The sequence below is a fragment of the Protopterus annectens genome, chromosome 3.part0, assembly GCF_019279795.1.
Source record: "Protopterus annectens isolate FY-2018-M chromosome 3.part0, PAN1.0, whole genome shotgun sequence".
Classification (NCBI taxonomy): domain Eukaryota; kingdom Metazoa; phylum Chordata; order Ceratodontiformes; family Protopteridae; genus Protopterus; species Protopterus annectens.
Genome location: NC_056731.1, coordinates 553,841,239 through 553,856,900, shown reverse-complemented (window position 1 = coordinate 553,856,900; position 15,662 = coordinate 553,841,239). Strand labels below are relative to the sequence as shown.

The 15,662-nt window shown below is 41.4% G+C and overlaps 1 protein-coding gene across 4 annotated transcripts in view; it reads right to left on the bottom strand.

Moving 5' to 3' along the window:
* LOC122796474 (tRNA selenocysteine 1-associated protein 1-like) overlaps positions 1-15,662 on the bottom strand; it is a 632,772-nt gene that overhangs the window by 60,012 nt on the left and 557,098 nt on the right. The window lies entirely within an intron of this gene.

Genomic DNA, 15,662 nt, shown 5'->3' with positions numbered 1-15,662 from the left:
TCTCAAAGCATTCAATTAAATTCACATGCTGCTGTGAAAAATAACTTATATCTACTATAGCTCAGTTATTGCATCTTGTGGAATAATATGCATTTTGTCTGAGCCCCTGCTACTGCAATAAAATCTCCCATATCACATATTGTCATACACCTCTTCAGAAATCTACTCTTTTGTCGAGGCTTCCCTTCTAGAGCCCCCAATATATAATCTGCAGTAGTGATGAAGTCCCAGTCCCCACCCATAAATAATACCCCTTGGTGAAAGCTTAATAGTTCTCTCAAAATCATCCTAAGCTACGTTAAAGTAGCTTTAGGTGGAATACAGTGCATTTTAGTACAGTCTTACTCCCCTGTCAGTACTCTCCACTAACACAAATCAACTATTATTGTCTTTTTTTTCTCTTCCATCACTTCTAGAGTCTTTCTCAAAATCAGCATTATTACTTCTCTTTTCTTTTGTCTCTGATTTACTGCTGGATATCCACACTGAAAAATGTTCTTTGTGAAACTTCCATGCTCATTTATATCCAAATGCATTTTCTGTAGAATTGCTGAGTGCATCTGTGACGCCCCTGCGCTGGTCTAGTAATCAAGGAGCCTCAATCCTCACCACTAGCACCAGTGAGGGACGTGCATATTGGGAGGATAACAAGTACACACACAGTAAAGGATAATTTCCCTTAAGAGCTCACAGAGATCACAGTCAGTCCGGGGCTGGTTTCTCCCTCTTTCTCCAGATCTCCAATAAGACTCCCCACTGGCACAGCTATAGGGTTAAGATCTCAGCTGAGTGTTCACGCCAAAACCTCCAGCACCCTCTCTGTCCAACCAGTGCTTCATATCCCTGCCCAAGTAGCTGACATACACATTCTGAGATCTGATTTATATACAATCACACACACACTCCTGGAAAAGGCTGGCACATGTTTACAACTATGCACCCTTCTGCCCAGACTAAAAGGTAGTTATCATTGCCACCAACCAGCTCTTTATCAGCTACTATAAGGCCCTTACAAAGTGTGACCAATTCTATTGGGTAATGTTACTATTATCCAAATGGTAAGTGTGGCCAAGACTTGCAAGGCTATTGGAGTGGCCTATACAGTGTCACCAAATATGTATGCAAATACGCTAAGAGCTTAAATATCTCTAAACAAACCAGCCACAATTAAAAGGTTTAAATATATTTAATAATAAATAAAAGAACAAGACAATATTCAATCAGACAGCACCGTGACTACAGAGTTCAGAATCACAATACTGCAGGACAGTCTCAAATGAATACAGAAAACATCTAAACTAATCTTTACTATATTCCTATCTATCTCTAAAAGCAATACAATATCAACATCTTACTTACAGAGCAAGGCAAATGCAGATGAGAAGTGCTGAAGATGGGTGTTTTCAGGTCCAAAGACAAATACAAAATGCTCAGACATTCTCTGAGAGATAGTTCTTAAATTAATATCAAAACATTACTGCTAGGTCAGCTGGATGACATCATTCTTTGTCATCTACCTTCAGTTCCCAGGCTAACAACCTTAAAATTTAGCATGTCTGTGTCAAAAATTCTTCTCTCAGAAGTTTGTCTAGGAAGTTGTAAAACAAACAGTTAAACACTTTTACATTTGAAACCTCTAATTATTTATGTTTTGAGACAATAGAAAGAACTTCTAGCAGTAGACATCCTGTCTTCTTGCTGAGATAAACACAATTGTAAAACTCTTCACTTATTTTCTCAGAGTTTGCAAATTAACTCTATGTTCCAACTTCTCCTATGAAAACACACATTTGCACAGACATATAGTTTATACACATTTCTGCTGTTTCCCAGCAGGGTACACTGTGGTTACATTCTTGAAATTTAGTACATAACATACAGTTCAACACACACTTCTGCACCAGTAGTTTAATATCCACATAAAGTACAGTTGTGTACCTACCATAAATGTAGATGTTCGAATGCATTCACTGTTGCAGTCATTACTCTTGGGTTATCCTGCTGGCAGGCTACCCTCAGTCGGCCAGAATTCCAAAGTCTAGGTCCGGCGTCGGTTGCTATCGCCTCTTCCCGGACATCAGTGCGCCAGGGGTATAAAAGATGCAGCTGACACCATTTTCTTCAGTTTTTCTTGCCCCAGATGTCAGGTGCCCCCAAATTGGTAGACTTAAAAATATGCCAATAAAAATGCATGCACAAAAATAACATTTCCTTTATCTACAAGCAAATATACCAAATAGGTTGTATAGGATAGAGAAGTGCAGATAAGTCCCAGCAAAGAGAAGGGGGATGGTGGGTAACCTGGACTGCAACAGTGAATACACTCGAACATCTACATTTATGGTAGGTACACAACTGTTATATGTTAATCGTGTTTCACTGTTGCAGTCATTACTCTTGGGTTGAATCCCAAAGCTGAGGATGGGTGGCTGGGTTAAATAGGATTAGGAGAGGCTATGAGGCCCTGCAGAACTGCAGTGGCAAAGCCTGCTCTGGACTTAAAGAGGTAAGTGGTAGTGCTTTGTGAAAGTGTGCACTGAACTCCAAGTTGCAACCTCTAAGACATCTTTGGTTGGTACTCCTCTGAGGAAGGCTGCTTAAGTGGCTGCTGCTCTGGTGGAATGAGGCCTAATGCCCTTAGGCACTGATTTGCCATGTTGAAAATAGCAGAAACGGATGCAATGGCCTATCCATTTAGAAATAGTCTGTTGTGAGATAGCCTTTCCTTGTGATCCTGCAGCATATGACACTAAAAGTTGCTCAGTCTTCCTGCAAGCTTTAGTTCTGTCCAAGTAGAAGCATAACTGCCTGTGTATGTCCAAAGAATGCAGAATTTTCTCACCCTTGTTCTGTGGATTTGGATAAAAGGTAGGCAAGTGAATGGTTTGGTTGAGGGCCACACTGGACACCAACTTAGGCATAAATGTAGGGTTTGTCCTCAGAGAAACCTGTCTGGATGAAAAATGATAAAAGTATCCACAGCCATGAGTGCTTGTAACTCCGAGACTCGCCTTGCAGAGGTTATTGCTAGGAGCAGAGCTGTTTTCCAGGATAAGAATTTTGTATCTGCTGTTGATGCTGGCTCGAAAGGAGGCAGTGTGAGTTTTTCCAAATCATAATTGAGGTCCCAGGCCGGAATTGGTGCTCTCCTTGGAGGCCTAATGTTTTTGGCCCCACTGAGGTACTGCCTTATTAAAGGATGAGAAAAGATACGTGGTTCCGTATTGTAATGGGATGAAATGGCAGAGGCATGAATCTTAACTGATGAGAAAGAAAGGCCTTTGTTCAACATCTCAGTAAGGTATTGTAAAATCTGAGGGATATTTGGTACACACGTGTCAATGCCTTGTTCCTGGTTGCAAGCACAGAATCTCTTCCATTTTTCTGCATAAGGTTTTCTGGTACTGGGACTACTGGGACTCCTGGCCTCCAAGATAACATCCATAACAGCTTTTGAAAGAAGAGTGTTCTGAATGGCTATATTATCTGCCATGCTGCCAGATTTAAGGTCCTGAGTTGGCTGTGCAGGATCTGATTGTTTTGTTGGATCAGCAAGTGAGAAGTTTGAGGCAATATCCATGCTGGACCTTGAGACAAGCTCCTTAGGACTGGGTACCAGTGCTGGCATGGCCAGTCTCGTGCAATCAGTATCATTTTTGGCTTCTCTTGTCTGACCTTTAGGAGTACCCTGGGAAGGAGAGGCAGTGCAGGAAAGGCATATACTGTTAGATTTTTCCAGCTGAAGGATAGGGCGTCCACTTTCCATGCTTGCTTGTGATAAATCCTTGTGCAAAATCTCTGCAATTGGCAGTTGTGAGGGGAGGCAAATAGATCTATGTCTGGGCATCCCCATTTCCTTATCTTCATGCTGAAGACTTGTGGATCCAGTTTCCATTCGTGGGGATCCATGAGGTTTCTGCTTAGTTTGTCTGCCAGAGTATTTGTTTTTCCTGGCAGGAATTGTGCTTACAGGTGAACTTGAAAAGCCAATGCTGTGTCCCATAAGGTCATTTCTTGTCTGCAGAGGGGTTAGGAATGTGTGCCTCCCTGCTTGTTTACGTACCACATGGCCATAGTATTGTCTGCCTTTATCAGTAGCTGTCCTGGATGAAGCAGGTCCTTGAAAGCTGTCAGGGCATTTTGAACAGCTAGCATCTCTTTTTGATTGACGTGAAGATACATCTGGTTTGCAGGTCATGTGCCCTGAATACATTTTCCTGCCATATGGGCCCCCCAAGCATAATCTGATGCATCCGTTGTCAGTGTCTGTCTGGCTGTGGGTAAACTGAATGGCAGACCCTTGTGGTGACAGGCTTCTGCCCACCATCGAAACTCCTGTTGCAGGCAGGGAATGAGCGTAATTACTGTCTCCAGGCTGTGGCAATGTTGAGTCCAAACACTTTTTAGATACCATTGTAGTTTCCTCATATGCAGTCTGGCATATGGAATTAGTAGATTGCAGGATGCCATGAAACCCAGGGCCTGCAGGATTTTCCTTGCAGATAAGTGGGTTTTTGTTGCCAATTTCTTGAAGTAAGAAGTCAGTTGCTTTTGTTTGTCTGGCGTGAGATAAGCCATCTGGGCAGTTGCATTTAAGCTTGCACCCAGGAATATTATCTCTTGAGAGGGCACTAGTTTTGATTTCTTTTCGTTTACTGTGTACCCTAGGCAAATTAGTAATATTTTTACAAATGCTAGGTGCTTTAGAAGAATGTCCTTGCTCTCTGCTTGAATAAGGCAGCCGTCCAAGTAGGGATATATTTGTATTCCTCTTTGTCTGCAAAACGCAATTACTGGTGCCAGGCATTTTGTGAAGACCCTAGGCGCAGTAGATAAGCCAAAGGGCAGTGCAGAGAATTGGTAATGCATTGAGCCAGCTATGAATCTGAGGTATCTTCTGCAAGATTGTGTGATTGGGACATACAGGTATACCTCTTTTAGTTCCAAAGTTACGAGCCAAGCCTTCTTGCCCAGCATGGGCAGTAGCTGCTGTAGAGTCAACATCTTGAATTTTGGAACTTCCAGAAACGTATTTAGTATAGACAGGTCCAGTATTGGTCTCCAGGTTTTGTCCTTTCTGGGTACTAGGAAAAGTCTGGAGTAAAATCCTTGTCCCTGCTCTTGTTGTGGTACTTGCTGAATGGCCCTCATGTCCATGAGGGCTGTAATTTGTTTTTGTGCCTCTGCCCATTGATTGTGTGGCAGGTCTAGCATGCCTTTTGACCTTGGCAGAGTGTGAAAATGGAACCTGTAGCTTTGGGACACTATGTTCAGGACCCATTTGTCTTGGGTAACCATTTACCAATTTGATGAAAAAAGTGCTAGTTTTCCCCCTAAGGGGGCTGCCAAGAGAAAAGTGCTTGGATCTGGCAGAGGAAAGTCATTGGGACTATTTCCTGTAAGGTTGTGATTTGTCTTCTCCACTTTTGGAGGTAGGAGCACCCCATTGTTTAGGCCTGTACGAGCCTTGGGGTTGAGATCTGCCTCTGGGACGCCTCTATCTGCCTCTTTGTGGTCTGTCTGACACTGGAAAGGACCAATTTTTAGAAGGCCAGTTCCAGCTAAACCTGGGTGGTTGTACCTGTAAGAAATCCTCGACTGTCTGCATGGATTTTGCTTTATCCTCCATTTTTTTCAACACCTCTTCTGCTTTAGTACCAAACAAAGTATCATGCTGCAATGGTGCATCTAATAATTTTGCTTTAACATGATCAGGCAGATTCTGTTCCTTTAACCAAGCATGCCTTCTAATAACAGAACCTGTAACAGCGGCCCTGCAAGAGGCCTCCAGTGAATCATAACCACATTGCAAAGTATGCTTTCCCACTTGTTCAGCTGCATGCAATAAATCCTGCAATTTCTTGTTCTCTGAACATTCAGTATTTGTCAACAATTTCTGTTTAAGCAGTGACATTAAATATTGCTGATATTTAAGCATATGAAACTGACAATTTAAAGCCTTTACAGCCAAGGTAGCAGAAGAACAGACTTTTTCCCCCCATCTGTCTAGAGCCCTAGAATCCCTATCAGAGGGGACAGGGTTTTTTGCAGTGGAAGCTTTAACCCCTTTGGGAACCTGAGATATAGTTTCTGGGTCAGCAGTGGGGGTTTTTATATAAGAATTTATGAGAATCCGGAACCCTGTAGTATCTGTCTGGCTTAGCAGGTGCAGGGGGTAAAGAGTCAGGGGACAGGCTGGACTCTGAAAATACATCTACAATGTCCAAACAGGTGGAATAGCAAGGGGTCTGTGCTGAAGAAGTAGCAGAAAGTCTCTGAGCCTTTTCTTAGATTCAGACTAATCTTGGCTGTCCCAGTGGAAATGCTCCCTCATGGTATGCAGGGTTTCCCCAAAAGAATAATCCTCAGGAGGAGAGGCTGAAGGAATGGATTTTCAGCATCAGAATTCTCATAGGGAAGCATGGAATAATCCTGTTCAGAAGAGGAATCAGAGGAAATAGAAACCTGATCAGAAGAATCATACTCAGTCTCTTGCCTAGGCCTCTTATCAGGAGGGGGATGGGAGTCCCTGATCAAAGTAATTAGGTCTTCGGCCATTTTGAGCATCTGTTTTTTAGGCATGGAAGTCTGAGTAGGAGAATGCTGTACTTGTTTCTTTGTCTTTAGAGCTGCTTTAGTCTTTGAAGCTGAAGATGGCTTAATATATACTTATGTAGGTCTGAAGACATCGTCAGAAGCCGATGCCTGCTCAGCGGCTCTGGACCCATCTGAGGGAGTGATTTCCGAGTGTCCAATACCTTGAGTATCCAGAGGCCCAGTCGGCTCCACGTGGGAGTCGGAAGTGGCCTGTGGCTCTGAGGTAGCGGGCGCCAGGGGCTGCGAAAGTGCCTCACTGAGAACCGTCGAACTGGCGACTGGCCTAGCAGAGGCCTCGTCGTCAGTTTTGGACCTCGGATGCCTATCCTTTTCTTTGTCCTTGCGTTTTTGTAAACTCCGGTTGTCAGCTGTTCTGATGGCATTATATAAATAAATCTTCGGCCAAAGTAATGAAATGCAAAATCGAACCGATGCTTAATGGTGCGTTGGTTAAATCTAGTACAAAACCGACAGCTAGCAACGTTGTGATCAGGGCCTAGGCAAGGAATACAGTAAGAGTGAAAATCCTTATGAGGTATTTGCTTCCCACAAGAAATACAATTGTTAACTTTTTCTGACATCAGTCTGGAGCAAGAAAAAAGTTTCCCCAACGGGGTACTTAGCTTTAATGAAGACTTCGGTTCTGAAATTCGGATTTGAAAATCTCAGCAGTCAGCCGACCGGCACTTGCGAACTGATTTTGCTTCGGGCACCGCACGGCAAGAAAGACTGGAGAAAATGGAGTCGGCTGCATCTTTTATACCCCTGGCGCACTGACGTCAGGAAAGAGGTGACAGCAACCGACGCCGGACCTAGACTTTGGAATTCTGGCCGACTGAGGGTAGCCTGCCAGCAGGATAACCCAAGAGTAATGACTGCAACAGTGAAACACGATGAACATCATACAGTTTTCTGCATACAAATCATATTAATACTCACAAATGACACAGAATGATTTACAAATTTCCAGCCAGCTGGGCTGGCAGCCTCACAGCATCGTACACATCTTAATATAATTCAATATTATTTACTTTTTGCCTATACCTGTAACGCCATTTGCATTTCATACTAATACTGGCAAAGTAGACAGTATGATAAAGATCCATTACTCTCACATATTATATATGACAGTTCTTTTGAAAATGTGTTGCTTTCAGACTACTTACATGCACAAAGTAATGACTGGAAGGTTGACTTTGTATGCAGCTGCTTCTATTTAAACCCCATATCAAATCCCCAGACTTTTTGTTTCAATAAAACACTCAAGAAAAAACTAAATAGGTTTTCAAAAAAAAAATTCCCTTTTACCTTAGAGCAAATACACAAAATGATCTACACTTTACAAAAAGCAAGTCTATCCCTCCAAAGAAGAGCAGTTGACCGAAGTTGACAGCTGCATTCATAGGCATTACCTATTTAAAAGTTAAGGTTAACCATGCTAAATCATATGTCAGAGCCTGTGTTTCCACTTACACCAATTAATATCTGCTCTAATCTTATCTCTATGCCACTCACACATGAAAAACAATTTGCATGCTGTCAGTAAATATCAACTTTTAGCCTTAAGAAAGGAGCACTGGCTACCCTTAAATAAATAATGTGCCATTATATTTAATGCACCATGTTCTATGGCTGTTGTCAATGCAATTACTTCCCATGGTTTCAAACTTCCTTTTTTACTGCTCTGCTTGCTAATATCCAGAGTTAATTACATTGTGTCTTATGTAGATTTCACAGAGTACACACTTCTCATGCTGTGCATGATGACCTGCCTACACTTGCAGGCTGTTTTCACCTAAAAGCAGGTGCTTAAAAAAATAGTAACTTTACAAATGCATTTTTCATGTTCTCATCATTCCTCATTTTTCAAACCCATTTACTTACAGAAACTTATCTGTTGCTTAAAGTACTGACATGTCTAGATATCCCCATAGAGCATGAGCAATAAACTATGTCCCCCAGAACCCAAGGTCACAACATTATATAACTTGCTTCTTTCCAGTCTTTCTTATACTGTTATAGTGTAAAGCTTGGACACATTACAAATAAAGAGAGTTCTTTCTTATCTTATAATATTACTAGCATATACAACAGTTATTGATAAAACTTCTCCCATCGCACACTTAAAATACCTTTGACTGCATACTATACAGAACTACTTTACAAAACATTCAATTTACTTCAATAATTTTCAAATATTAATAAGAACAAACCGGATTTACTTACAGTTACTTTTTCAGTGCATTCAGTGTCCTTCTGAACATTAATGAGATAAAATGAGTTTATGCTTTACAGTCCCCATTCCAGTTTAAAAACTTCGAAAGAACTGTGGAAGTAGACTAATCTAGTCTACTTCCACAGTTCTTTCGTAGTTTTTGTATGTGTAGTTCTTTTTCCTAGTTTTGGTGCGTCTTGCTCATTCCAGTTTAAAACAGTCAACAATATTATAGTCTTTTTCAGCTACTTCTTGCAGAACTTCAGTTCATGTCTAAATAAATACGATGGGATTATATGTTACAGTTGAATTCTTTGTCAATTAAATCAGCACATATGCTGGTCTTCTTTTTGATCACACCGATCTCCCAACACCACTCTGTAGTTGAAGTTAAAGGTACTTCTGATTCTTTTAGTCAGCTCCTGGGCTTATTTTCTGTTGCACAAGTACTTTCCTTTGAAACAACAGAATCAGTATTACTGGCAAAGTCTCTCTGGGGGCTTTTTTATTAACAGAAGGTTAAGAAGCACAATCCCTCTCAGCTTCCTAGCCTACTCTTTGGTGGCATGTTTTTATTTTCCACAAAAATTCACCATAGATATGTAAAAAAAAAAAAAAAAAAAGTCAACTTAATGGGGGATTACTGCTAGTTCCCTACCAGTACTGGTTGATATGTTTAAGAACCTGTGAACATTTCTAGCCTGTTGTGCATCCAAAATGTCTTTGATCCTCCAAGAAAAAATATTCTGAAGACGGCCGAGTATAGCAGCTTGAATTTTACACCAGTAACTCAACATACCAATTGCTGGCTAAATTTGCTCTTCTTATGCCTGGCATACAGCAAATTATTTTCTAGTCTCACCGATGTTCCCAGTTTTTAACAAGTTTTCCTTCTGCCACAATTTTAGGTACAGTTCTTTCTGCTGGTACAACTACATCTTTATTAACATAGGTCTTGGTTGCTTTCTGATGGCCAGATTTGGAGGATGCACCCTCTCACTTAACACCAGTCTAATTATTCCTCTTTCTTGCAAAAAATCAATGCAGTTTATTCCTAACATCAAGTTTACCTGGCATATCAAAAAAAAATTTCTGTTTTTTTATTCATGCTCTGCCTTCCAACTGTACCATTTTTGAAACTCCTCTTTTTGAAAAAGAATTGTGCTCAAACCAGTCTTTACCCCATTTCAGTCTCTGATTTCTGCAATTTTATCAGCTTTGTCTATTTTTCCAGATCTTTGTCATTTGGTGTATTCGGCCAGTGTCTTGCATATTTTAAACACTCTGACTGCATTTGATTTATTTTTCCGTTAAAATACCAGAAGCCATCTCCTGTAAACTTGATCTGCTTTTTGCAGAGCAGCTACACAGTTCTTAAAATCCATTGTTTTCCCCTTATTTTTTGTCAGTTTACTTTCTCCATTTTTTTACTAATACCAGGTAGTGTAATTACTAGCCAGTAAGTGAATTTTATCAAAATGTATAACATTCCCTGCCTTTTTTAACACCAGTTTTTATATTAGAAGAGCTCTACTCAACCAGTTAACTCAGTGTGCAGCCATCACGAGGTCGCCAACCACTCCATTTTAGAGATTTCTTGCTTAGGATAACCACAGAGTATTACACTATTAGAACCTAAGATCCTATGGTATTAGAGAAGAAGTAGTAAAGTCTATACTGGATTAAGCAAACAGAGAAATGGTGTTTCCCAGTGTTACCCAGAGTGGGAGGAAGGGTGGTTGGACAGCGATCAGGTACTCTACGTAGCAATGGTGAGATGGAGCCAGTACTGCAACAGTGATATATTTGAACATCTACTACTACTGTTGTAAGGTCTTACAAAAATTGTTTTATGCTTAGCATATTGATCATTGTTGCAGTATAAACTGGCAGTCAGTTTAAAAGGCACAGTCTGTAACAAGTCCTGCAGAATAGCAGCTACAATCCTTGCAGGTAAAGAGATCATCTCTTGGCTCGGTCTAACCCAGTTGGACCAACATTCTTGTTCTTCAGAAAAATGGTATAATACAAACCTCCAGAGGCAGTGATTGTTGCCTCATGGTGCTTCTTAGGTACCACTAGCATTTTCTTGTGTGTTATTTGGTCATAGAGGCCTCCAGAATTGCAGAAGCCATAAATTCCAATGCCCTCAGTAGTTCCTGGCTGTAACCACTGTCTCTAGAGTCATCTTCTAGAAGTACTGAGACAAAGAACACACTCACAAGCAAAGAATATGAGGTATCACTTGTGTCCTGATGAATGAGCTTTTGGAAACCGGAGTGGGAGCAGGGCCTGCAGTTTCAGCATTTTGAATTTGGGTACATTTAGACAGGTATTCAGATTCAAAAGGATGAGTAAGAGTCTCCATATGCCCCATTTTCTGGGTATTAGAAACAGCTTGGAGCAACATCACTTGTTTTCCTCTTGTAAAGAAGCCTTTTATGAGGCCTTTTTCTAACAGGTTAAAAGATGGGAGGAATCAGGTGTTCTTGGTCTCATGGCACTGGAAGGATCCTTGACATCTCTGGAGTCTTTATGCCACCTGTAACCCTTTTTGACAAGCTGTAGTACCCATTTGTTAGAGCTCCTAATCCAGTAAGTCAAAAGTACTGGCGTTTGCATTTCAGTGGTCTCCTTTCTTTCCCATTTGAATAAATATTTAATTCTGGTGAGAGTTCCTTCAAAATAAACTTTCTCAGAGAAAGAATCCCATGAGATGGTCCTCAGTTCAGTATCATGTCAGATGGGGGGAAAGACCTCTGAAAGGCACAGTCTAAATTTTCCCCTTCAGTTTCCTATGAAATCTTCCCCAGAGGGGAGACTGTTCTCTTTCTCTCTCTTGGAGAAGAGAACTTCAAATACTGAAAGCTCAGCCCCCAGTTGTAAACAGCAAGGTCTACAATCCATGAACCAGGATGAACCACTATCCATGAAGAAGCAGGGTCACAAGGGGAAAACACATCAAATGCCTCTGGCATCTGACTAGTAACAGAAGACAGAAAAATGTGTTTGCTGGTGTTCATCTTTTTGCAAAGGCAAATCTACCCTGGAAGCCCTGGCTTCAGCACAGAAGAAATGGACCAGTTTCAGATAATCCCCAGGTGCAAATCGTAGATCAGTACTCAAAAGTTCACATAGTTTTATGTAATTATACAGTGAATGCTGGAAGTTAAACATACAGGAAGAAATAACAGGAATAGACAATCCAGCAGTCAGAGATTCTATGTACATAAAAGTAAAACCATTGACAAACAATGCAAATCAAATCAACTGCATTAATTTCTTCCAAACAAAAAATATAGAATAATATTTACAAATGACTACAAACAAGAATAATTATAACGTGCTATAAAGCAAATTCTTTGATGGAAAACTGAAGGAGGGTAAAACAGGGTTAATGCTAAAGGAATAAAGTGTGAAAACTGAATGCTAATATGTAAAAATGGAAATCACCATGCAGAATGGTTGAAACAGAGGCTTAGAAACTTCAGGCTGTGCTCAAGTGTACATGAAATAGCAGAGGATGAAAAACTCCTGCTCTATTAAATCAGAAATAACGGTTTTACATTTCAGGGACTATAATTTTAGATCAGAAATCTGTGTAGATAGAAATAATTTAACGTGAGCTGGTGGCACAGATTTCTATGATTTTGGACTTAAAACAGAATGTACTATCATTTGTTGGAGGATCTTCTGACAGCTGGAACACAATTAGATAAGGGAGAACAATGACAGTATGAGGGTCGCATGGAATAGGAAGATTTTTTTCTACATTTCTTTTGACCTCTGTACTTGCTAAGTACACCCCTTTAGGACTTTAACCCAATCATTTCTTCCCTACTGGATATCCCCAGGCAAGAGCAGTCTGGACAGTCCATCATTAAAGCAACAAAAGAGGTAGTCTGAGACCACTGTGGAAATGAGAATGCTTCCACTACGTTTATAACCCCTCCTCTGGGTGGAGGACATATGACCTGCATTCAGCATGGAGGCTAATATGCCTTTCTCGCGTGAGTGCCACATTTAGTGTGCCCATGATGAAGGCTACCACATTTGCTGCTTGTTGATGCAAACAAACACCCCAAGGCCTACTTTATATTTTACTACACCTCTTCTGAGGCAATTATGCCATCTTATGACCTAAAATGACACTCCCCAGGACAGGCATAACTATTCACCAAACCAGCATCGTAAATCAAACCCAGGCTGAATGGGCCACAATAAGGACTTGTGTGTTAATGGAGCTGGATGAGACGAAGGTGAATTGTATAAGCAATTTTAGTAGAGAGCCTAGTAACAGGTCATCCTGGTATTTTACAGTAGTCAGTGGGCTTTAGAAAAGACAGAACAGTATCCTGTAACAGAGGCAAGGCAGAGGAATCCAAAATTTCTTCTGGATGCAGTCTGATGCTCGCAGAAGCTCTTTTAGAAGCATCCACAATAACTTTTTTAAGTCTGTACTCCAACTAGCCCAGAAGGATACCTATAACCAGCAACATTCTTACTTTCCAGAGCTAGGAGGTGAGAAATCTTTCTAGCCCATAACAGCATTCTACTGACCTTAGCCTTTGTTTTTTTATGTGGTATTTAATATGTCAGGGTTTTGGTCAAGCCTGATTCTTAGATATCTATAACAAAGGGAAAGGCATTTTTCAAGAGGTGGGGAGACAGTAGGGATTTTTAAGACTGTGATTTACTTTAAAGACATCTTCCTTGAACTTTGCTGAGCTAAGCAAAGTTTGAGACTGAGTAACCAAATTAAAAAAAAAAAGGTTAACATTTGGTACAAACTGGTAGAAATTTAAATGTCAGATGTACAAAACAGTGTGGGACCGGTACTACTATATGGCACAGAAATCTGGGCAATAAAGGCAGAGCAGCTGAGGAAGCTAGAGGTGATGGAAATGATGTGCCTGAGATGGGTGGTAGGATGCACACTGTGGGACATAAGGAGGAATGAGGATGTAAGAGCAGAAGACAAAGTAGCTCCAACTGGAGAAAAGAGAAAGCACAGTTTTGTACCTACCATAAATGTAGATGTTCGAAGATCCACATTGCTGCAGTCCTTACACTTGGGTAGTCCGCTGTCCTCGGTCGGCCCGAATATCAAAGTATAAGGCTGGCGTCGGTCAAGGCGCATTTGACTGACATCAGGACGTCAGGGTACAAATGCGCATGACCGACGACATATCCTCAGTCTTTTCTTGCCCCAGATGTCAGAAGACCCTAAAAATAAAGGTCAAAAACCAAAAGACAGCAAACCAACAACCAACCACCCTAGCACTAAAAATATGTACAATATATACAAAACACAATATACACCCAATTGACCACCCAACCCACACAACCGCCTCTAACTACAGAGGGGAAGGAGGGAGGGTAAATTGGACTGCAGCAATGTGGATCTTCGAACATCTACATTTATGGTAGGTACAAAACTGTACTATGTTCTTCATCTCACATTGCTGCAGTCCTTACACTTGGGTAGAATCCCAAAGCAGAGGTAAGGGAGGATGGCCAAATTATAAGGAAGCAGGAGCTGCCAAAATGCCCTGCAAAACAGCAGTGGCAAAACCAGCCCTGGATTTAGAGTAAAGTGGGAGGTGATAATGCCTGGAAAAAGTATGCACTGAACTCCAAGTAGCTGCCTCCAAAATATCCTTAGTTGCCACCCCTCTCAAAAAAGCTGTTGAAGTCCCAGCTCGAAAACGCAGATACTTCCTGCAACTCAGTCTGATAGGAACATGAAGATAAGCCTCCTTGAGATCTAAAGTTACCATCCAATGATCTCTGCCCAACAGAGGTAAAAGCTGCTGTAACGTCAACATTTTGAACTTGGGAATGTCCAGATAAGTGTTGAGGATAGATAAGTCCAAAATTGGTCTCCACGTGTTCCCTTTCTTTGGTACTAGGAACAGGCGGGAATAAAATCCTAGGCCCACTTCTGGCATAGGGACCGGCTGAATGGCCCCTATTTGGAGTAACAGAGAAATTTGCTTGTGAGCCTCTATTCTTTGTGGAGGAGGAACGTCTGGCATGCCTTTGAAAGGAGGCAAGGTATGGAAATAAAACCTGTAACCGTGGTGTATGATATCCAATACCCATCTGTCTTGGGTAATTAAACTCCAATTTTCTTTGAAAAGTGCCAACCTTCCTCCCAAAGGTGCTGCCAGACGAGAAGGCTCTGGCAGCTGAAAAGGTAGGTCATTGGGTCTGTTTACGAAAGGACTGACCCCTGCCCTCACCTGAAGACTGTGCAGGAGAACTCCCTGTTCTAGGCCTGAAAGAGCCCTGAGCTCTGCCCCTACCACGTCTAGATCTACCCCTAGTCCAAATAGGGATAAATCTGTATTCCTTTTAACCTGAGGAAAGCTATCACTGGAGCCAGAACCTTCGTGAACACTCTGGGCGCAGTAGATAAGCCAAAGGGCAATGCAGAGAACTGATAATGAGCTTCAGGCACCCTGAAATATCTATCCGGTTTAACAGGAGCAGGAGGCAAAGAATCAGGATTAAGAGAAGCCTCTGCAAAAACATCTTCCACCACATCTAAAACAGGAGGTATAGCCAAAGGCCTATGCTGGGGTAAAAACAAAAATTCCCTAAGCCTTTTCCTGGAATCAGAGAAGTCCTGACCTTCCCACTTAAAATGCTCCCTCATAGAATGAAGAGTTTCTGAAAAAGAAAAATCCTCAGGAGGAGAAGCAGAAGGAGTAGAATCATCCACATCAGAGTCAGAATAAGGAGAATACTCCTGCAAGTCTTCAGCCGAAGACTCTGAAACATCCGAAGCCTGCTCAAAACTCCCTGGTGCAGGCTCCACCCTAGGTCTCTTATCAGGAGGGGGCAA